Source organism: Equus przewalskii, chromosome 20 (genome assembly GCF_037783145.1).
Source record: "Equus przewalskii isolate Varuska chromosome 20, EquPr2, whole genome shotgun sequence".
NCBI classification, from domain to species: Eukaryota; Metazoa; Chordata; class Mammalia; order Perissodactyla; family Equidae; genus Equus; species Equus przewalskii.
The window spans coordinates 24,635,001-24,657,630 of record NC_091850.1 but is presented as its reverse complement, the minus strand read 5'-3'; the positions used below and the strand labels follow the sequence as shown (position 1 = coordinate 24,657,630).

The following is a 22,630-nucleotide window of genomic DNA, read 5'->3' as shown; positions in this document are numbered from 1 at the left end:
TAGCACTAAAGTTGCCAGTTAGAACTTTGCCCATAGTTTTAAATCATAAATCTGGTTTATAAACTTAAAATTAATTTATAGGTGGGTTTTGCTCCTTGATTTGATTCCTTCTTTGGTCTTCCTTTCAATCCAGATCTCTTTAAGTTTGGTATTATTCCTCTAGAATTTAAACTTCAAGGATAGTCCTTGTCCTTACCTCTACATTTTCAAATCAAAATTAATTTTTTCCCGTAGAACCTCTCCTTTTTTTTCTAACTAGCATACATTGAGAATCTTTTATATTGCACCATAATTCAGACTGTTCAGGTCATTTCTATGATGGGTCAACATATTAGACAATTGTATAACTAATCTCATCATAAGAGCTCATTAAAGTCTCAGTAAACAAGCCTTTCTTACAGTATCAGAAAATTCTGTGATAACCCCGAGGCTCTGTGCCTTGAGGAGGACGATGCAGGAGAAGGGTGGGCACTGACTCAAGGGAGCAGCAAGTGGAAAAGAATCTACACACTTGAAGCTACAATACATTCTCTGGAGTCCTTACTACCAGCACTAGACTTCAGATTGGAACACAGTAATATGATCTACCTTTGACTCTAAACACACACACTCACACACACATACACACACCCCATTTCAGTTTTTCCTTTTGTGCTTTATTTTTCTCTTTAAATTGCCATTGTTCATTTTAACCCCACTTCAGACATATGGTACTCTTCAGTGTGACTTGCTCCAGGTCCTCAACTCTTCCCACGCACTCCCAAGGTGTCCTCTTTTTAATGCATGTGTACTTGATTGTTTTGACTTCTGATAGATTTATATCACACCACCTCCACCCAGTGTCTCAATGACCTTAAAGAGCTACATAGGCCATTGAAGTTTAGCAGGAAGTGGGGCAGAAGGGATGGAGGTGAGGATCTGGACATTTAAAAAATAATGATATTAAGTCCATTAAGAGAAGTGCACTCCTAGACAAACATCATTCCTATCTGATGAATAACCTCTTCAAAGGTGGGTGGGGAGCTTTAGCAGGGGCTCTGGGTTGCTAATTAATGTCAATATAACAGGCAGATTTAAACATGATTAAGATCACATTTCCATGATTGAAACATTATTATTTTATGTCGAGCCCATTTATCTCTGGCAAGAGTGTAATCTAAAGGATGTTCAAACATGTAATAAATGAGGTCATAAATTGTGAGTGTGGCTTCACTATGGCACATATCTAGAAATTCAAATGGGTATTTTCTTTAGGCAGCTTATTTGAAGACAATAAGACTATGTAGCTTATAAATCTCTTGCATGCATGTGCATACATGTGTGCTTGTGAAATTTTATTAAGATGACTGAGATGGACTACTAAACCACTAGTATTAAAAATTACATAGGTATTAAATTTGGCCAAACTACGTCAGTTTTATGCATAGTTTTAACTTTAAGCTGGATTAAGACTTTCTAATAATCCTGTATTGCATTCCTTAAAATGATTTTTCTGTTTCAAAATAATCAAAACCAGTGTGAATGTCTTTGAGAGTTCGGCTGCTCCACAATAAGAAGAAAATTTTGACCTTATAATCCTGTGAAATGATTCTGTTGGGAAGATGGACTCGCCTTTCTATGCCATAATGTTTCCTGTGAAAGAACCAGCATCAGACAGCCTTGAGATAACTTCTCTTCCTTCACAGTTATTCCTATCCTTTTCTTCTAAGGCTGTTATCACTCTAACTTTGTAGCCATTTGTTGGGGGAGTTGAATAACTGATCATAGTGCAAGTGTATCAAGAAAACAAAAATATACTAGATATTTCAACCAGGAGATTTTAATGTAGAGAATGGGTTAAACAGATGTTGGTGAACTGAAAAATCTAAAAATGTACACTATTGTAATTATTGCAAGAAGCTGCCATCATCTCTAGTTGGAGAAACAGAAAATAATTTGAAGTTACTAGAACTGAGATGCTTGGAGCAGTGGCTCTGATGAGTGAAGACGCAGACCTTTGAATATCCATTGTCCAGCTTATGTGGGTACCTCTAAGGGTGATGAGACTGATTCTGGAAGTGTGGCCATTCTGGGAATGTGGCATAAAGCTGGGATCTGCTCCATCTGCTGCTGCCACTGAGGACAAATGCGGGGTAAAGCTATTAAAAGCATCAAGCTAAACAGAAAGAATTAAGTCCCTTCTTCCTCTTCCTGCCTTCTAGTATCCTTTAATGCCTCCTATTGGCATAACCTAAGAGAGAACCAGCTACTAAAGCAGAAATATATTTTGTCGAGACCGATTATTTCAAATCAGAAATATAGAAAAGTGCATTTCTCACCAAGGAGCAACAGCTTAGCAACTGGCATGTGTGGTAGACGGGATTATGGCTCCCACAAAGTTATCCACATCCTAATCCCTGAAACCTTTGTATGTATTACCTTACATAGCAAAAGGGACTTTGCAGATGTGAATATGTTAGGGATCTTGAGATGGGAGATTATCCTGAATTACCTGGGTGGGCCCAATGGAATTATAAGGGTCCTTACAAGAGGAAGGCAAGAGGGCAGGAGGATCAGAGTCAGAGAAGGAAATGGGAAGGAGGAGAAGCAGAGGAGAGAAAGAGAGAAAGAGAGATTTAAAGGTGTTATACTGCTGGCTTTGAAGATGGAGGAAGGGGCTGCAAGCCAAGGAATGCAGGCAGTTTCTCTAGAAGCTGGGAAGGCAAGGAAACAGACTTTCTCTTAGAACCTCCTGAAGGAATGTAGATCTGCCAGTACCTTGGTCTTAGTCCCATAAGTCTCATTTCGGGCTTCCGACCTCCTCCTCTTGTTGTTTTAAGCCAGTAAGTTTGTGGTAATTTGTTACAGCAGTGATAGGAAACTAATACAGCATAGTATCAAATGATAACATTTTGAAGGTAGAAAATTAAACAACACTCCCCCCGAAGCCAAGGAAAAATACCGAGCAGACACTTCTCCAAAAGAAATATATAAACAGCAAAAAATACATGAAAAGGGGTTTATCATTCTTAGTCATCACAGAAATACAAATTAAAGCCAAAATGAGATATCAGCCACACTGAATAGAATGTCTATGCTTCAAAAAGATGACAATATCAAGTCTCAGCAAGGATGTGGAATCATTACAACTCTCATACGTTTCTAATAAATGTGTAAAATAATACAGCTTTTTGTGAAACTATTTGGTAGCTTCCTACAAGGTTAAACATGTGCTTTACCTATTACTCACTCTGGGGCATACCCCCAAATAATGAGGTATATTACCACAAAGAGAATTACACAAGTAGGTTCATAACAACTTTACGCATAGCATCCCTGTTACAGGTTGAATTGTGTCCTCCAAAAGAGATATGTTGACAACCTAACCCCTAGTACCTTGAATATGACCTTACTTGGAAACAGAGTCTCTACAAAGATAGTCTAGTTAAAATGAGGTCTTTTTAGTAGGCCCTAATCAATATGGCTGGTGTCTCTAAAAAAGAAAATTTGGGCATAGAGACAGACACACACAGAGTGAAGACACACAGGGAGAAGACAACCGTGTGCTGAAAGTGATGATGTATTTACAAGCCAAGGATTGCCTACAAACACCAGAAGCTAGAAAAGGCAGGGAAGGATTCTCCCAGAGGGCCAGCAGAGAGAACATGGCCCTTCTGACACCTTGATTTCAGACTTCTTGGCCCCCAGAGACAAATTTCTGCTGTTTTAAACCACCAAATTTGTTGTGCATTGTTACGGCAGCCCTAGGAAAGTAATTCAATTTCAAAACTAAAACAAGCCAACTGTCCATCAAGAGGAGGATGAATAAATACATCATAGTCTACTTATCCGATGGAATATCACTCATCAATAAAAATGAACAAATTTAAGTTTGATCTAACCACAGGGATGACTCTCAAAAATTTTATGCTGTGAGAAAAAAAAAACAGACACAAAAGAGCACATACTGTATCATTCCCTTCATAGAAATATAGTGGATGGCAAAAAAGCCCTTTTACACCTCCCATACCCATGCCCTTGGCAATGTTTTCTCCCACCTTCGATCAAGAGTGGTAAATTATTCATCTCCTTTAGTCTGTGCTGGAATGTGACTTTTGTCAATAAAATGCAATGGAAATGATGATGGGCCAGTTCTGAGATCAGATCGCGCACATACCCACTTGCTCTTCGAACCTGATGCAGACACCATGTGAACAAGCCTGAGATAGTCTGCTAGAGGATGAGAGACCATGTGAAGTAGAGATACAATGTCAGAGCTAAAGCTGTGCTAGAGCTGCAGACTTAACAGCTGATCACAGATGCTTGAGTGAGTCGTTCTGAAAGCAGAACCATACAAATGAACACAGCACAAATTGCTGATCCGTTAATAAATAGTTGCTTTAAGTTCTGAGGTTGTTTTTATGAAACAGCAGTTAACTAATGGTGTCAGGGAGCAAGCAAAACTAAAATATGGTGATAATCAGAACAGACATTACCCTGGTTGGGGATTAACTGTAAAAGGTCATGAGGGAACTTTCTGAGATAATGGGAATTTTCTGTATCTTGATTTGGGTGATGGGTATACCTGTGTCAAAATGTTGTATACATTTGCCAAAACTTATCAAACAGTGCACTGAAGATCTATGCATTTCACGGTATGCAAATTATTCCTTAGTATAAAGATAGAGGAGACATTGGATGTCTTCTTTCCAAGTCTATTCATTTATTCACTTTACAAATAAGGACTTCAGAGGAATCAAGTGACTCACTCAAGGTCACAAATTAAATAGCGACAGTCCTGGGACTGGAATCAAAAGCTCAGTTTCCTGACTTCTAGTCCAGAACTCTGTGTTATGTTCTTCGTTCTGGCTAATATTTTCCGATCTTATCTTTGTCAAAATACTTCCATACATTCTAAAGATACATGGTATCAAATAGCTTAGACTTACAAGTCTAGCAAAGGCAGTTAATCCTGTGAAATGATTTTTAATAGGTAAAAAAAAAAAACCTAATCCTTAGTTCAGTCACTAAAGAATTGTTGAATTTTCTCTCCACTTGGTCACATCACTACCAGAGACCTTGGAGTACAGCAGCAATTCTGATAGAAGCCAGCTATATGGATGCTGAATAGAAGCTCACCAATTGTAACTTTAACATGTATTGTATCCAAAGGAAATGAAATCGCTATCTAAAGGGATATCTGCGTTTTCATGTTCATTGCAGCGTTAGTCACAGTTGAGGATGGATGTTGATAGATAAATGGCCCAGCTTCCTATCCTTCAGAGAGATAATTCTGAGGCTCACTCTTCTGTGGTTGCCCACCACCAGTAGCCAGCTCAATAATGTGCCTTTTCTTTTGTTTTTCCTCCTTCCCTCCCTCTCTTCCCTTGCTTCCTCACTCTACTTCCAGGAGTCACCTCCCAAATAAACTCTGCACCCAAGTTCCTGTTTCAGATTCAGCTTGCAGGGGAACCCAAAACTACACCAGACAATATTAGGAATACCTACTTCATAGGATTTCTCAGCGGGCTAGCAATCAGCATGGAGTTGTCACAGTAAAGCCTGCAGTTGGCCTGCTGGTTTTTTGTAGGAAGAGTGTCAGAAAGTAAAGTGGGCAGCTGGTGGTAAAATGCCTGGCTCCTCAAACTGTTTCCACCACCATCCATCATATTACCTAAAATTCCTCTCCTGAGATCCATTGCTTAGGAATAATCTGTCTGTTTAACACAATTATGGTCAAAAGGAGCATGCTTTACATTTACGTTTCAGCAGTCTCTGGTCTCAAGGAGGGGAAACTTCTCAAAATCCATGCTTGCATGTCATGGATATTTCTGCAGAACTGCTCTGTTTAAACCACTGAGAATTTTATTTGAGCTTTAGGTTAGCCAGGATCACTGGAACTGTAGGTACCTTCATAGCTTCTCAAAGTGTGATTTTGGTCCCAAAAGGAAGAATCCGACTAAATAATGCATAAGGTCCTGATTTAGCATTTCTTAACATTTGCCAATATCACTTTATCAAAAGAGGACAGTGTTTCACTGGCCTCTGCTCATGGAATTGTCCATCTCTTTCCTTTAATTATGTAAGTTCTGTACCTCAGCATGGTGTCCCATCCTTTCTTTCATTGTACAGTTGTCCCAGATAAGCACATTTCTCTAGAGTAGTTTCTTGTATATACAAAGAGGCAAATACAATGAACTTTCTTTCACACATCCAAATTCTGTTGCAGACTAGTAAAAGCCAGTTGGAAGACATCTCTCACGTCTATTCATGGGTCCACACAATCTAGGGTGATAAATGACTTCCTTCTATATAGTGCTTGACCCAAGTCTGCACCTACAGGCAGGGTCTGCTGAGGTCTGAGGGATATATCCCACTTTCCACAGTACCTCTGATCCCATTGTTTAAAAGTTTCCCATTTATCATTGGGTGTGAATTATCTCAGCTAGTTGTTTGAAAGAAAATGAGATTTTAAACTAATTCACATCAAGTTTGAATGACATTCATGTAAATCACTCAGGAACATTTGAATTAAAAAAAAGAAAGAAAGCTAACCTTTCTTCAGGAAATAAAGGAATTCAGAGGACAAAGGCACAAATAGTCGCAGAATTTCCCTTTTCCTAGGAAAATGGCCTAACGCTACACTTGTGAACTCCACAATCTCAAAACGCTTAGAGTTTAGAAAGATTTATTGTTTTCTCGCATTGGAGGGGATAATGATTAAGCATGCGAGTTCTAGAACCAGTTTGCTTAGATTCAAATTCCTGATTCATCATTTATGAGTTCTACGACTTTGGCAATGTATTTAACATTTTTTTCGTTTGCTTTGCTTTCCTACCTACAAAATGGATGATATCAAGTGGTTGATAATAGAAACTACTTCACTAGGTAGGTGTGAGGATGAAATTAGTTAATACATGTAAAGGTCTTTGAATTGTACCGGGCATATAGTGAATACAAAATATGCCAGCTTTCCCGTACTTGAAGTGTCCTTAGAGCATGGGCCTCACCAGTCTCACTCCATCATTTCCCAGTACCTGGAGCTTAAGTTCTGATTTTGAAGGAAGAGCCAGAGAGGCTCTCATGCCAGAGCCTGCCTTTCCTGCCTTCCAGTTAAGCATAGGCTTAAATGCCTTTGAGTGTTTGTTTACCCAAAGCAGATGGAGACCATTATAAGACTTGTGATGCTCTGAGATGCAGGAAATTTCCTGGTGATTAAGATATATTTTATGGAATTACCAGTTATTTACTGTAACATGATGGCTGGCGCTTTTTATTAATCAAAACTCTTTAGTTCTTTGAGAGTTACTGTGGTACTTTCTAGGAAACACTTATAAAAAGCAAAAATATTCCTAATTATGTACATATATATGGAGGTACAAAATTGACTCATTTTATATAAGCCAAAACAAAAAGCTTGAACAAAAATTAGACTGGGGAAGAACTTGTGTTAGACAGTAGTGCCCTTGGACTAGATTTAATGTATAGCCTAGATCTAGTACGTATTCCAAATTATTATAATATAAGGAGATGATTTATTGAATACCTATCATTCTCAAGTTGCCTGCCATGTACTTACTACCTTATTTTTTACAGTAACTTCTTCTTGGACTTCAGATGTCAAAAACTAAAGGTTGATGAAACTTCATGAGAAAGAATGAAGTATGGAAAAGTGTGGTCTGGTTTGGAATAATTGACATTCGTCTAATAAATCTAGGCAATGGGCTTTAAGCTCCACCAGTCATTATCAATATTTTGGAACATATTGCACTGCACCTAGATAAACAAAATTTAAAGTGGTCGCTTCAAAACTTTCCATTAAATAGAGCTGATTCTCTTCTTGCATCCCATATTTCTCATTTCCACATTCTTCTTCTCAAACAGAAGTTTTATATTATTCTGTTTTTACAAAAGGAAGGAGAAGATGAGGCTAGCAAAGTCTGTTGAGATTCAATTAAATGCTAGGCTAAGAAATTTACTTTTAGTTAAAGAACTAGTCATTAAATACTGGAAGTTTCTCACTATAGTTCTACTCTGATTTGGGTATTATAGTAGATAGCTGTAAAGTTGGATTTTAGGTACAGACTTCTGAGTAGTGAATAATGTTCTTATTCTTTTAAAAACATGCTTACTCTACTAACAATTTCTCCTTTTGTAATCAATCAGAGCTTTAACTCAAGACAATTTAGAAAATAACACTTTCCACTCTCCTTTCCAAACACAGGTAGGACAAAGCTTAGAGAAAATTATATAGACATTGTCCATTAAGTGCTCAGTAAATATTGTCAACTAACACCTCTTTTTACATTTCTATTACTTCCTCTAAGAAGTTTGACTTCAATGGAATTTTTTTGAGAGAGTTCTGCCCACTAAACTCAACAGCGTTGTTCCCCACAGTTGAGAGAGCAGGGACATGCCCACAATCCCCTGAGTTCTGTAGCTTGTGTGGGCTGATTCTTGAGCAAACTCTAGAATAGAGTCAGTTCTTATGGAGAAGAGAGAAAACAGTCATGTGATGACCTTGGACTTTGAAAATAAAAATGTGCCTGTGTAGGAGTGGGAGGAATGCAAGAGAAGTAAAAAAAATTCCATTGAATAAATACTAATTGAAGGGTAGAGTGATTTGTCAGTGGTCTGTGTCTTTAAAGGAGATGGCGTTTCCTGTTGTTTGCCCTATATTTCTTTCAGCCAAGGCAGTAAAAAGAGAAAGAGACACTCTTTAGATTCCTCCACCCAAAGAAAACAAAGGAAGGAATCTTGCTACATTTTCCTGTTCTGCCTCTTCCTTCTCCTTCCCCGACCCCTGAGGTCCTAAGTGAAGCACTTGCTGAACACTGGGCCAGTTTTCACTATCTAGTATGGACCATTTGGAGTCTGAGAGAGAATGGGCTTTATCGTATTTACTTAGGTCTCCTTTAATGTTTTAAATGAGTTTTATAATTATCAATATAAATATTATATTCACAAAGCAACAACAGGAGGCTCTACCCTGTGGAGTGAATTAAATACCTGTAAATTAACTTAGCTCATCTGCCAAGGCTGCAAAACCTCACGACTTAAATCTGTGCTTTAATTACAAACAGACTGAGTTTGAATTCCTTTGAGTTTTACTTTTTATTATAAATCTCCCTATCTCCTTTTTCTTCTGCTATCCAAAGGAGAGCTATAATTTTTCATTTCATCATTTTTATCATTTCACTTTATCTCGGATCTCATGGAAATATTTAAGTCATGTGTGGTTCCAAGAAGGAGAAAAATAACACACGATATTAAATCTGGTTTTCAGAAAAATTTACTGCATTTTTAATGGACAACGGACTGTGCCTCTTTAGTACTTTTAGCACTTTATTAAGTATTATGCAGTATGCTTTTCTTTGAATTCTCAGCATGTCGCTGCAGCTTCAGGAAACAAGTGCAGACCCCACAGCAGCCATCCTTTAAAAGAGAATTTTTATTGACTAACATTCAATCCAGACGAGTGTTCCCAGCATGTTAAAATACAATGATGCTTGCTATATACACAGTTGGATGATGCCATAAGGAGCAAATTTTCACTTGTCCCATTAATCATCTCTTCTTTCTCCATGAGGTTTCAGTCTGGAATAGCTTGCCTATTGATAAAATTAGCCATCCTTACTTTATGGTTAAGTTGCAGCCAGAAGCATAGCATTGTGGAATTAAACATTTCTACAAGTACTGTACAGTTCTGTAAATTCTGTTCTCTAACAAATTTCTACTGAAAATCAGAGCAGTATTCATACAGGGGAGAAAAGTCTCACATTGGGCTAAGTCAAAAATTATTTACGAAGCAGGGTTTGTGTTGCTGTCAAAGAAAAATACATTTTTTTTTAATAACCATGGAGCTGGAGTGTAGTCCAGCAGTTCCTAGGTCCATCTACATAGGTTGGGGTATTCTGTAGCTGTATATCTCCATGTCTCAGCAGTGTGTACCCCAGAAGAATGATAAGAGTTGAGGAATCTGACAGACATGATTTCAATTCTAAGGAAATTATTTACCTCCCTGAATCTCAATTTCCCAACCTGTAAATTTAGGACGAATAATGCCCAAATATACCCGCATTTGGTATATACACACATATCACAACTTCTGTTTCTTGTGTCATGGTCTGTCCACACATTTTAGATAGTTGTAAAAACACAAAATTGTAAAACATAGATGATATAGGATTTTGGGGGATGATGGAACTATTCTATGTCTTGATTTGGGTAGTGGTTATATATTTGCATGTGTTAGCACAAATTTGCAGAACTAAACACTAAAACTGAGGAATTTTGCTGAATGTAAAATATACCTCAATAAAACAATGGAGAAAAATAACATGGTTAGTGTAAGAAATAGTGATAGTTCATGAACTACATTTTTAACCACTCCAGATGTTGAATGAACTTACAGAGAACTTAATTTTTTTTAATTAACTTCCTTCTTACGGTTAAGCCCTATATTTTACTCTTTATAAAAATATTAGGGCCTCTTCTCAGGTGTTTGAGATGGCAGCTATGATTTTGTCTCCCTTCTCTAATGATTTAATAAAAGTTTGTCTGAAACTCTCTAAACCTAAAGCAAAACGTGTAGCTTTATCTTTTTGTACAAGCGCCCTACTTTCCTCATGATTGTCTATTAATTTGGAGAAATATAACAAGATCTCCACAGGGTCCATGTTCCTTGTCTGACCTACCTCATAGGATGGTGATGAACATCTCTTGTATAAATGTCAATAATTGCAAAGTTTTGTGCCAAAATGAGATAGAAAGAGAAAAAGACATTTGCTAGTTCAAGCTTGCAAATTTAAGAGCTTAAAAGTAACAGATTCCATTTATGAAAGTCCAGCCTCACCAACTATAGAGACTGGAGTCTGCAACTAAAACATGAGTTCTAGTCCCAATTCCTTCACTTACTGAGCGACTTTGAATGGACCTTCAATGGATATGATACCTATTTGGGGGGAATTTATGAAGACCAAATAAAACAATGTGTACAGAAGCGTGTTGAAATTGTGAGGTCTCATATAAATATAAGACAATGTTATCAGGTCTGAATATGTGCTGGGCAAAGAGCTACCAGTTACAATGCTCTGTAGCTCCTGCAGTGCCTCATCCCTGAAAACCACTTTTTCACTTGATTTTGAAAGCAATCTACGAGATTTCAACTGGTCAGTTATGTGACCACAGATACTAATGTGCCATCCTTTACAGCTTGAGATGAATAAGAGGCTCAAATGGCCACCATCAAACAGGGCTATTATTTTAGTCATTACAGTTTAGGACACCAAAGCCTAGAAGTTTACAATGTTCTTGGTTCAACTCGGCGTCTGGGCCAGCATCCACACTGAGCAAGCTTAGGGCAACAGAAAGCAATGATATGGACAGAGCTCTTTGGCCGTTGATTTCATCCATTTTACACAGCAAAGTTTGAGAACGTGATATGAAATCCAAACACCAGGTTTAAAATACTCTTTCTGTTCCTGAACAAATTCTTCCATCAAAATGGATTACAAATAGTTTTCCAACATCCTAAAAAAAGATGATTTACTGGTAGTCTATTGACTATGCCTAAAAATCCCTCATCAAAAAGAAGGGCTGCACAGAATGGAACTGCATTTTTTGTGGATAATGGACACAAAGCAAAGGTCCTGTGTCAGCCCATGCCAGAGGCATCCTCCAGGGGTCTGCTGGTGAGAAAAGGAAGGCTAAACGCCAAGTTCCCTTCTGGTTGCTACAGGCTACTGGACTGCAGAGAGTTCAGCTGGGTGCCTGAGGCTGCTTCGTTCTCTGTCTTCTTTGAGGTGTTAATACCTGTTTGGTATGAGCTGAGCCTTCCACAGGAGCTGAAGGGCTGTTAGCTCGGAAGCCTGCTGCTCAGGGGATTAGCTGACCTCTAGTGCACCTAAATCCTGCACAGACCTCAGCGTATGCTGCCTGATGTTCCCCCCCAGGATGCTGTACCCTGGTGGTCTGCCTGTCTCTGAAAGGTGTGAGAATTTGGGACTTATGTTCTTCCATCTGTCGTCTTATCTTTATTATTTTATCCTATTTGGTTATGGTCTTTTAACTGATGCTTTTTACTTTCACTAAACTCTAATTTTTAGCTTCGCCTCCTTTTGAAATGAAGTATAACGCACATCCCGTAAAGTACATAGAATGTGCTAATCTTGACCATATAGCTGAATGTGTTTCTACATATGTATAGGCTGTGTAATCACCACTGAATCAAGGCATAGAGTACCAGGAGCACTGGAGGAACTTATCTCATGGCTCCTCCCAATAACTATACTCTCCTGAGATAAACACTGTTCTGACCACTGTTACAAATAAATTGGTTTTACCTGTTATGAATCTCTTGTAAATAAAATCACAACTATGCACTCTTTTTTTGTCTGGTTTCTTAGAGCACAATTATTTTGATATTCTTGTATGCTGTTGATCAGTAGTTGATTCTTTTTTATTGCCTATATCAGTCCATTGTGTGAATGCACCATGGTTTTTAATCCATTCTCTTGTTGACAGACATTTTGATATTTTGTGTTTTTAGCTATGATGGATAGTAATTCCATTAACATTCTTGTAGAAGTTTTGGTGAACAAATGTCGACATTTCTATTTCTTATATAACTAAGGGTAAAATTCTCGAATTATTGGTATACAGGTTTAGTAGATACTGTCAGTTTTCCAAATCATTTTATATCAATACTCTCACCAAAAGTGTAAGGGGAATAAGAGTTGACACTGTAAATCACTTAACTTTTTCCCATTTTAGTGGATGTAAAGTGTTATTTTATTGTGGTTTTAATTTGCATTTTCTTTATGCTTAATAAGATTCATTAGATTTTGGTATGCTTATTGGTTATTTGGATATCCCACTTTATGAAATGCCTAAAATTAAAAAAAAATTACATGGTTTATTTTATATTAATTTGCATGAACTCTTTACATATTCAGGATACTAGTCCTTTGGCAGATATATAAATTACAGATATCTTCTCCCAGTATATGGCTTGGATTTTCATTCTCATAACAATTGATATCTTTTGTTTTGAGGAAGATGAGCCCTGAGCTAACATCTGCTGCCAATACTCCTCTTTTGACTGAGGATGATTGGCCCTGAGCTAACATCTGTGCCCATCTTCCTCTATTTTATACATGTGGGACAGCTGCCACAGCATAGCTTGACACACAGTGCCTAGGTCCACACCCAGAATCTGAACTGGCGAACCAGGGGCCACCGGACCATGCGAACTTAACAGCTGTGCCACCAGGCTCACCCCAACAATTCATATCTTTTGATGAATCAACAGTCATCATTTTATTCAAGTCTGGTTTATTAGGGTTTTTTATGGTGAGTGCTTTACATATCTTATTTAAGAAATCTATTCCTACGCTAAGGTCATAAAGACATCTTCTTTTCTTGAAGCTTTATTTTTCTGTCTTTCACATATAGATCTATACTCCATCTCGAATTAATTTTACTGTATGCTGTAATGTAGGAGGCAAGATTCATTTTTTCCATATGAATATTTAATGCTATATCACAATAAACGAAAAGACCACCCTTCCTTCCAGTGAACTGCAGTGACACCTTTGTAATAAATTGAGAGACTCTATATGTGTGGGTCTATTTCTAGACTCTTAATTCTGTCCAATTAACCTGTTTGTCTCTCCTTATATAACACCACACTGTCTTAATTACTGGAGCTTTATAGTAAGTCTTGAAACCTGGCTGTGTAAGCCCTCCAGCTTTGTTCTTCTCCAATATTACCTAAGCTATTTTCAGTCCTTTAATTTCCATATAAATTTTAGAATCAGCTTGTCAATTTCCACATGAAAACCTTCTAGAATTTTGATCGGGCTCATTTTGAATTTATAGATCAATTTTGGGACATTACATCTTAAAAATATTGAGTCTTTCACAAACTTGATACATCTCTCCATTTTCTTAAGTTTTCTTCAATTTCTTTAAGCAAAATTTTGTACTTTTAATTATATTTTATACATCTTTTGTTAAGTTTAATCCATAGGTACATGGTGTTTAGGTGCTATTTTAAATGTTATTGTTTTTCTAATTTTCTTTTTGGCTGATATATAGAAATAAAGTAGTTTTTCTATATTGATTTTCCATCCAGCAAATTTGCTAGATTACTTATTAATTCTAGTAGTTTATAACTTCTTTTGGATTTCTTATGTAATTACGTCATTTGTAAATAAAGGCAATTTAACTTATTTCATTCTTTAATACTTTTACAACTTTCTTCTTTTCCTTCTACTGACTGGAACCTTCAAAACTATGTTGAATAGACATAACAGTGGACACTCACAAACTTAAGGGAAAAGCATTCCCAAACTCATGGAAAAGGGACGCAGAGAATAGTAGATTATGTATAGATTGTAATTATTTCTGTTTCTCCTAACCACAGTGACAGAAACTAGGCTGTTACAAGAAGAGTTAGGTTTTCAGAAAATTTCTTTGAAACTAGTCCAATAGCCCCTAGACGAGCTAGTGTGTCCATTTCATTATTTTACACCATGCATCTTTAACTCCATCTTCCCACCATCCCCTTCAAGTCATTCAACTTTCATTCAACAATTATTGACTGGGGATGGAGTAGTGACCATCTCAAGTCTCTGCTCTCATAGAATTCACGTTCCAGCTGAGGAGAGAGACAATAAATAACCTTACAAAAATTATAAAATGCAATGAGAATGTTGCAACGTGTGCCATAAAGAAAGATAAAGGAGAAAGCATCTGAGTAGAGAGAACTAAGCAAAGTGAGAAGGATGCCACACAACCTTGGGGAGTGGATTTCCTGCAGAGGGCACAGTAAAGATCTCATACTCTTTTTCTAAAATAACTAGTTTTGAAGAGGAATACTTTTTCCGCAATTTCAAAGAATCTAGTTATTTTCTTAACCACTGTGCAAGCCAAGGAAGATAATGCATTTTCTTTCCCATCATCCAGAATGGCAAAGGTCAGATTCTGACAAGTCTCATGGCCAGAGAGCTTCCTTAAGCAGCTAGCGCACAATCTCAAGGACCGTACTGTCTTTAAGCCCTGTAATGATGTAACAAAAAATTTTAATTAAAACATGCCTCATTTGGTGACAGCCAAGCTCCTTGCTCAGATTGCCAGCCAAATCTCAGATCCAATCAAGTTCCTGGTTCATTTACAGGTGGATGTTTTCCTTAGCTGTGTAGTTTTAAATTCATAGCTATCTGATAGCCAACTCCGCCTTGGTAGGGGAAAATTGAACACTCAGCTGGATAAATATTTGCCATGATGTGAAATAAGAGAGATGAAAGTAATGCTGGAGAATCAGAATTCATGATACCAGGCCTTAAAGAGGAAGATAATTAAAAATAGGGAGGCATAGTTTCCAGGAGGGTGTAATTGTCACGTCATGGACTCTGGTCAACTCATGCATATGGTAAAAGCTTTTCAAGGAACTTGCAAAGAAACAGCATTAGTAAGGCAATAGTAATAAGGTTAACTCCTGGAATAAATTTTCTCCTCCTTTACATGATGCTTTGACATTTGTAGGGCTGTCTCTCTATCTTCTCTAGAAAATCAGGGGGAATTTTCTACCTCAAAGTTCTCAAGTGTCTCAGTGATAGACTCTAGAAAAATGGGTGGATTTGCCTAATGAAGGAAAGACTGAAAAGCACTTTGAAAATTCCATCATCAAAGGAGCTATTTAAGTGAGAGGATCATTAGATTATGTATTTATAGTCAAGTAAGATGAAAAGGATAATGATGGGAAGTGATACGGCAGTTAATCAGGAAGGCTGTGAATGAATCGTTTTCCAGAATAATACTTACTGTCAACAAGCACATTCAGATCATTGCCTGAAAGGAGATTCTGAGCAGCTCCACAGCAGCGAGCTGAGTCTCTCTCACTAGATGTTCTTTCACAATACATTAAAAGAAATCTCACCTACAGGTACTAATTGCACTGGGAGACATCACAATAATGGGTACCATTTTCTGAGGACTGAGCTAAGTATTTTCCATGTGTATTTCATTTATAACCCACAACAACACTCAGGCAGGTATTATGGCTGGGAAATTTAAGATTAGTAGCTAAGGACCATCCACAGCTATTGAGTCTTGGTGCCAGAATTCACATCCAGCTCTAACTCCATAGTCTATTCCCTCAAATATTGCACTATCCTGTCCTAAGGGCCCTCACTTTATTTTTCGGTTCCTTACTTTTTTCTCCTCCTAACATTTTCTATTTATATTCAGAGACCAGGGATAAGGTATAGGACATCTCCTGGGTGATTGACATTTCTTTTTGGTGTCATTCTAAATGCTCTAAAGCATTCTAGAGAATGCTTTGTACATTGTGTATCACTTTTCTAACATGTTTAGCTTCACCAATAACACAATTTTTACAAAGATAATATATTTTTCTTTGGGGCGTAGTGTTATTGAGACACCTTGAGTGCTGTGAAAAAAATTAAAAGCTATTAAAACTAACAGTATGAGAAAAAATAAAGACAAGTAAATTTTGGACAAGATATTTTCATAACTGTCAGGAATTCTCTATGGTATTTGTCCTTCTATGTCCAACCAATCCATCAGCATTTTCTTCATCTAATCTGCAGGCACTTGCCTAACCCCTTTCACCACTCCGTCTGGGCACACTGTCAGCATTAGACGGGAGTTCATATGGATAACTTTCTCTGTGGTAGCACCACAATCTGTATAGTCTCCAAATTCTACCAAATCCAAAATTACTCTTTTTGCTATCCTTAGATGGGAGCTAGAACTTCCACTTCTTGTTTTTTTTTTTTTAAAGATTTTATTTTTTTTTTCCTTTTTCTCCCCAAAGCACCCCCTTACATGGTTGTATATTCTTCGTTGTGGGTCCTTCTAGTTGTGGTATGTGGGACGCTGCCTCAGCGTGGTTTGACGAGCAGTGCCATGTCTGCACCCAGGATTCGAACCAACAAAACACTGGGCCGCCTGCAGCAGAGCGCGTGAACTTAACCACTCGGCCACGGGGCCAGCCCCTTCCACTTCTTGTTTTGAGTTCAGTTCTTAGCTTCATGAGATTAATTTGCAGGTTCACCCATGAAGCATTAAGACCAATCAGTCAATCCTCCTTCCTTCCTTCCTCCCCTCCTTCCTTTCTCGCTCATTCCCTCCCTCCCTCTCTTTTTAATTGAAGTATAGTTGACATACAACAGCCTATTTGTTTCAGGTGTACATCATAGTGATTCAATATTTGTATATACTACAAAATAATCACCACAGTAAGTCTAGTTACCTTCTGTCACCATACAAACTTATTACAATATTACTGACTAAAATCAGCCTTTAGGCAGAAGTCAGATTGGATAGAACCCAGCAGAGAACAGAGCAATGTGGAACAGAGAGCCAGAACTGGTGTGTCCACCCAGCAGCTTACGTTACAGTGTTGGGGAGAGAGAGAATAAACACAACGAATAGGTAGAATATGTAGTATATCAGATGGTAGGATACATGCTGTATTAGTTTGCTAGAGCTGCCATAATGATGTGCCACAAACTTGGTGGCTTGAAACAACAGAAATTTATTCTCTCACAGTCTGGAAGCTAGAAGTCCAAAATCAAAGTATTAGCAAGTCCGTGCTCCATCTGGAGCTCAGGATAGAATCCTTCCTTGCCTCTTCCTACCTTCTGGTGGTGGGCATCAATACTTGATGCTTCTTGGCTCGCAGCTACCTCACGCCAATCTCTGCCTCTGTCATCACATACCATTATCCCTGGGTGTGTCTGTCTTCCCATGGTGTTTTCCTCTTCTCATAAAGAAACAAATCATATTGAGTTAGGATTCACTCTAATGATCTTGCCTTAAGCTGATTAAGGCTACAGAGACACATTTCCAAATACAATGACATTCACAGGTATTGGGGGTTAGGACTTTCACTATATCCTTTTGGGGACACAACTCAACCCATAACAGATGCTGTGAGAAAAAGTAAGCAGAGAAACTCAATATGATGTGTGTGTAGGGGCAATGGGGGTCAGATGCAGTATTAAATAGAGTAGCCAAAAGAAATCACACAGAAAAGGAGATATTTGCACAAAGATCTGAAGATGAGGGAGCCAGTTAGTGAATGGTTGGACAAGAGCAAATGCAAAGGTTCTGTGGAATGTACCAGGCATGTTCAAAGAACAGCAAGGAGGCCAGCATGGCTGAAGCAGAGTGAACAAGGGGTGAAGCAGTAGGAGATGAGTTCTGGGAAGTAACAGGGGAGCCAGACTGTAAAGACTTCGGCTTTTATTCCAAATGAGATGCGAAGCCCTTGGAAGATTTTGGTCAGAAGATAGCATGATGTAACACATCTTAACAGGAACTTCCTGGCCACTGTTGAAAATAGACCATAGGTGAGCAGGATGGAAGCAGGGATCCAGCTTAAAAGGCTATGGAAATAATCCTGGTGAGAGATGATGGTGGTTTGACAGTGGAGATGGTGAGAAGTGGTGATTTTCTGGATATTTTTTAAAGGTAAAGCTAACAAGATTTGCTGTAGATTAGTTGTGGGGTATGAAAGAAGGAGAAGAGTCGATGATAATACAAGATTTTTGGCTAGACTGACAAAAAGAAATCAATTACAGATGTACAGAATATGAAAATAGCTGGTACTAGAGGGAAAATCAAGAGATCATTGAACATACTATGTTTTAGATTTTTTTTTGATACCCAAGTAGTTTTGATACCATGTCCAGTGGGAAGTTGACTATACAAGTCTGCACATGCAAGAATAAAACCCCCTGCTCCACATCTCACCTTGGAAGATGCTGCTGCAAAACTAGCGCATGTTGTAGTGCGAGCAGGAACCTGAGCAAAAGGCTAAGTGGCCTGTTTGGGAAAAGATCCCACAGGAAAAGCAGAGGAATCATTGTGTTTTCTCATGATGCAAGTTAAGAGTTTATTCATTTAGTCAATAAATAGATGTTTATTACATAGTTTGGCAGTTTTTAGAACTATATATTACATGCACTTCCAAAGGGTGAGAGGCCAAATTTACAGACTTAACATAAAAGATCTTGCTATCTTATTAGAATAAGACCTCATAGATAAGAGAGAAGATCTAGCCAGAAGACAGAAGCAGACTAGCCCAGATTTCATGGAAGGAGAAAGTGTGGTTCTTCAATAGGTGGTGACAGGAGGCTAACCTTTATCCTTTCCAAGGAAGAGGGCTACCACGGGCTCTGGAAGGAAGAATCCACAAAGCACCCATACAGGCCCCATGTGGGACCTGTGCTCAGTTTGGGACAGAGCATAGAGTGTTCTCTCCAGCTGTGCCTGGGGAACAGCTCTCTTGACAAGAGTAAATGCACCTACGAATGCATGCTCTCTAGGAAGAGCAATTGCTCCCAGGCCATCTATAGCACTGATGATCACACACCTCATTCTGTGAAGAAATGAGGCTAGAAGCAAATGTGTGTAAGGTCTGAGAGGTGGAGCTGAAAATCAAGCACTTACCCCAGAAAAAAGCTTCAGTGAGTTTGCAGCTGTTTCTCCATACTTTTATTGTTTCCCTCCCAGGCTGATGATCTAGGACACCCCAGTGGAAAGGCATCATGAGTGTGAGGTCCCGAGTTGGGGTCCAAAGGTATTTTCAACCATTATCAATGATCTCTTGATTGTTCCTTTTCTCTCTATTCAACCTCAAGTCCTATACCAGAGACACAAGGATGTCATTCAGGGTGGACACTTACCTCCTCTAGGACAGATTCCGGGTTGTTAAGAGATGCTATGCAGCTTCAAGTGACTTTGAAAAATGTAAAATGTTATACAGACTTTAGTTAACTTCTCCATGTCACAGCTTAATGAAAAGTTTCTACTTCCCCTTTAAAGTAATCGTGGAATCAATAAGTCTATTAAAAGTGCACTAATCATTTTACAGAGGAGGAATAGGAGGGCAAACTGGTTAGCCATTTGCTCAAAGTCTCACGTTTTGTTACCTGTGGAAATAAGGGGAGAATCCGAGTCTGTCTGGCCTTCTTGGCTACGTCTTCATACACTACTCAATATTTCACTGTCAGTATCATGGCTGCCAATATCTCCAATCTTTGTTTTACTTACAGCATCAACTTATAGCTCTGAAAGGGGCTTTAATGGTCATTTCGCTCCAGGCTAATTACAACCAAACCTTGTTACTATCTTAAAAGTCTTTCTAGACACTCTGAGAGAAACGTAGCCTGGTATCATGGAAGGACCACACGTTTCAAAGTCAGGCACCTGCCTGTGAATCCAGGCAGTCACTTGCTAACTCTGTGACTTAGAGCAATTGACTAAGCTTTGAGGAGCCTCAGTTTCCTCATCTTTAAATGAAGATAATAATACTTATACCAAAGACTTTTTTTAATGATTAATTGTGATGCTGTATTTAAAGGGTGTAATAAACCCAGAATAACTGATAACTGCTGAATAATAATGATTATTATTATTTTCAAAGAAAAGCTGCAAAATAAACTGGCATTCAAGTTGACAAAGAGGTAAGGTGCAGTTATGCACTGCAAGGTAAAAACAAAATCTGAAAAACAAAAACCCTGCATACAAATGGATATGTTAATATGATAGGGAATGTGTTACCAGAGGCCACTGTAACTATAACAATTGGGAGAACCAGGGATGATACCCAGCCTGGAACCTTTTCATATCTTATTTTGATGAGTATCTTTAGCATGCAGTATCAAGAATTCTGAAGATTTATCATTAATAAGTTAGAAGAAGGTGAGGAGAAGGAAGAGGGAAGAGACAGAGGAATTCCAGAAGGTGGTGGAATATACACAGTATGTACAAATATAAGTGCCCCTCAGAACTACTTGTACATAAGGAAGCCTTTTGACATTGAAGATGCACACTGTCTTGGCAGTGTTTGTAAAATCGCCCACAGGTCTTCTCATTCCCACAGGAAAAAATGTCCCAAACTCAGTGCTCCTGTGGGGAGGAGGGTCTTAGTGGGACAGTAAGAGGATTCTAGAGCACATTCAGACCAGGCACCGCCGCCCCCCCCCCCCCCCCCCCCCCCCCGTGTCCAACAGTCCCATCCCCATCCCACCTATGGGAAAGCTGAAACAAAGGAGGACTTCCCACCGCCATTATGGTCAGAGCCAGGAGGAGCCAAAGAGGAAATCTTCCGATCCTTTACAGTCAGTGCTCTAGATGCAACATTTGGCAAAAATAAGCTTTCTAAAGCTCATCAATATTATTTCCAAATAAACAGAGACACTTCTGGTAAAGGGGACTCTTGGGCAGTGGTTTTCTTCCAGCTTCTCGGTGAAGTTTCCTTTCCTTCCAATTAATGCTCCTTCCAGCCAAAGGAAAATCTAGGGTTTGCTCTGAAAGGCTGCGCTCTCCCTGGAGGACGTGATGCTGTTTTCCTCCATTGAGGCACAGTTGGCCTTGTTAATGAGGCCCTAGGGGGAGAGTTCACAGTCACCAGGGCCTCTCTCGCTCTGGTTGCTGATTACAACCCGGCATCAGAGCTTCAGAGAGTTTATTACCATATGTTCCATTTCCCTTTTTAGCCCTGTTTGGGCTCCGTGTTCAGAGACAAGGTGCTTCCTACTGCCGGGCTGCAGCAGTTTTTAGAAGATGACTTGAGCTATAACAAGAACACTGAGCTTTGTTGAAGACACCGTCTGGAAGAGAACATTCTCCCTTTCATGAGGAGCTATGTTTCAGCACATAATTACCTATACATGTGAAAAGGCCCTATCAGCTAGCCTGGGCAGGCGGAGTTTTTCTTGCTATCCTAAACTTACCTCCGGCACTGTCAGCCTCCATAATATTAAGGAAGCTTGTCAGGGTTTGGATGGAAGGAAATCTGAGGCAGGCATAATGTTTCCTTGTGGCTGGAGAAACAAAATAGATTCTGTAAATTAACTTCTTGTTTGTTTTTCCTGGAGATGATTTTCCAGTAGGGTTGACACAAGAAAAGCATTTCTCCTGCAAATCCTGTGCTCTGATTGTGAAAGAAAGGTTAGTAGAACTAAAATCCTGTAAGTGTTGTCCCTTAAAGCGCCAATGATTTGATTTATAGCCTGTGTTATAAAATGTTTTACAAGTGGTTTGTGTTTATATTTAAATACCCTGGCCACCCCCACATACCATATAATATGATCAAACTTTTTGCAAAGACGTATGTAGCAATATTTATACCACAGGCAGAAAAAGGCTACAGAAGCTTATAAATATTAACCTGCCAGTGTAGAAATACAATTAAACCATGTCTTACATATTTTTCTTCTTCTAAAACTCTTAATAGATTTCTTTCCGGTTTGTGATCGTGATTCCCAAGGGAAAATTCCAAAGTTGCTGTGGTTTCCTTAGTAACAGAATCAGGTATAAATTGTGTTCCTATATTTCCAAACATCTGTATCCAAGCAACGTATTAAAGTGTGCTGCCTACTGATGTATGTATAGTCTCTAAGAAAGCTTGACAACAGGAAGAGTTGAAGGGGGAGGGAAAAGGCATAAAAGGTAAAAGCAGAATAAAATCACAAGGAAAAGTAGAACTGTTCTTCAGTTGTTGTTTTTTTTTTTTTAATTTACTGGCTAAATCTGAAAAAAAAAAAGGATCAGCTATTATTGCTTAATAAATTACTAATTTCTAGGGGAATTCACAGTGTTGAATTAAATT

The 22,630-nt window shown here is 38.5% G+C and overlaps 1 long non-coding RNA gene across 1 annotated transcript; it reads right to left on the bottom strand.

Annotated features, from left to right (window-relative positions):
* Nucleotides 1–9,253: 9,253 nt before the first annotated feature.
* On the bottom strand, nucleotides 9,254–22,364 carry LOC139077936 (uncharacterized). Its single transcript, XR_011530613.1, has 5 exons — nucleotides 22,226–22,364; nucleotides 21,753–21,842; nucleotides 19,465–19,657; nucleotides 17,649–17,770; nucleotides 9,254–9,590 (listed from the first exon to the last, which is right to left on the bottom strand). It is a non-coding gene; the product is annotated as an uncharacterized lncRNA (long non-coding RNA).
* Between the last annotated feature and the right edge of the window lie 266 nt (nucleotides 22,365–22,630).